Below are 1512 nucleotides of genomic sequence, written 5' to 3'. Positions count from 1 at the left end.
ATGACCTAAGATGTTAAGTCCCATAGTGCTCAGAGCCATTTGAACCATTTGAACCTCTTCCGTAACATCAAATATATATTAGTTATTCTATCTTAAATGAACTGCGCAGAAGATCATTCACCAGAAGTGAATAACTTTTTAGCAACACCAGATAATACTAACAGCTTGCCGGCGCGGATTAGCCGTGCGTTCGACGGCGTCATATCGCGTACCGCGCGGCTGCTTGCGCCGTCAGTTCGGATCCTTCCCCAGGCATGGATGTGTGTTAGGTTAGGTGGGTCTAAGTAGTTGTAGGTCTAGGGGACTGATGACCTAAGAAGTTTGGTCGCATAGTTCTTAGAGCCATTTTTTGAACTTTCGCGTAAATTTTCTTAACATAAACGGCCGTATCTTTAGATTGCGTTGACATACTCGTATAATCTCACTTTTTTACACCACCAAGGGACCGTATACCGCAGGGAGTGCGATACATTTCCGCTTGTTGTGTCTACCCGTACTCGAGGTAAACGGGTTTTAAGAGTTGGGTAGACAGATAGACGGCCAAGAAAGGGAGACTAGTAGGGTTCCATTTTTACCGATTTAGTTGGCGAAATCCTAACAACGAAAACAGCTACGACAGTTACTGAAGATGAGGGCCGCATAAATAATTCCTCTTACTCTTTATTCGAAATTTTCTAGTTGCAGTCGATACATCAGCATATTAACCGTAGCTACGCTTTCGATCCAAATCACGTTTACAGGAATGCAAATAAAATCCATTCCCTATACACGTGATAATTCAGATCCCAGTATTAATGCCACCGCGTTTTAGAAGTGTGAGCATTCCCATTGCTAGCTAGCTTAAGAAACACTTCGCTAATGAACGTTTTCTGGCTGTGGCGAGTCTAATGGAGAATTCGAAACATTGTAGAATACGTTTGGCAGTTATGTCGCTGTTTTTTTCCTGGGGTGGTGCAGAATTATCCTACTAAATTTTCTCGCTAATAACAGTATTTTGTTATTTCGATAAACATCCCGAATGATTGTCACATAAGCGGTGACATAAAGGTAGAAAATTCATGTTTTTGAGTCCAGAAAGCTCTATGCAACAGAAACTGCAGATCATTTTGCCATTTTCATTGCGAAATTGCCGACTTATTCATGTCTGGGGTAATAATAGAGGGCTGTTTGCCTAGGTTGTCTGCTAGCGTAGTGAAAGATGTTGTCTATTGCAAGGGAGCCGGCCGGAGTGGCCGAGCGGTTAAAGGCGCTGCAGTTTGGAACCGCACGACCGCTACGGTCGCAGGTTCGAATCCTGCCTCGGGCATGGATGTGTGTGATGTCCTTAGGTTAGTTAGGTTTAAGTAGTTCTAAGTTCTAGGGGACATATGACCACAGCAGTTGAGTCCCATAGTGCTCAGAGCCATTTGAACCATTGCAAGGGAGGTCTGGTTTGTTTTCGGTCCTAATCTCGATGGAGGCAGATAGACTATCAGTAAAGCAATTTTAAAAAATTCTCACGTCCCCAATACG

General features: G+C 43.5%; 1 non-coding gene across 1 annotated transcript; it reads left to right on the top strand.

The window, feature by feature from the left end:
• Positions 1-1222: 1222 nt before the first annotated feature.
• Trnap-ugg (transfer RNA proline (anticodon UGG)) lies at positions 1223-1306 on the top strand. The gene has a single exon. It is a non-coding gene; the product is annotated as a tRNA-Pro (tRNA).
• Positions 1307-1512: the final 206 nt, after the last annotated feature.

Source organism: Schistocerca cancellata, chromosome 4 (assembly GCF_023864275.1).
Source record: "Schistocerca cancellata isolate TAMUIC-IGC-003103 chromosome 4, iqSchCanc2.1, whole genome shotgun sequence".
Lineage (NCBI taxonomy): Eukaryota > Metazoa > Arthropoda > Insecta > Orthoptera > Acrididae > Schistocerca > Schistocerca cancellata.
Note: the sequence above shows the minus strand (reverse complement) of the source record. Positions and strands in the feature narration are given on the sequence as shown.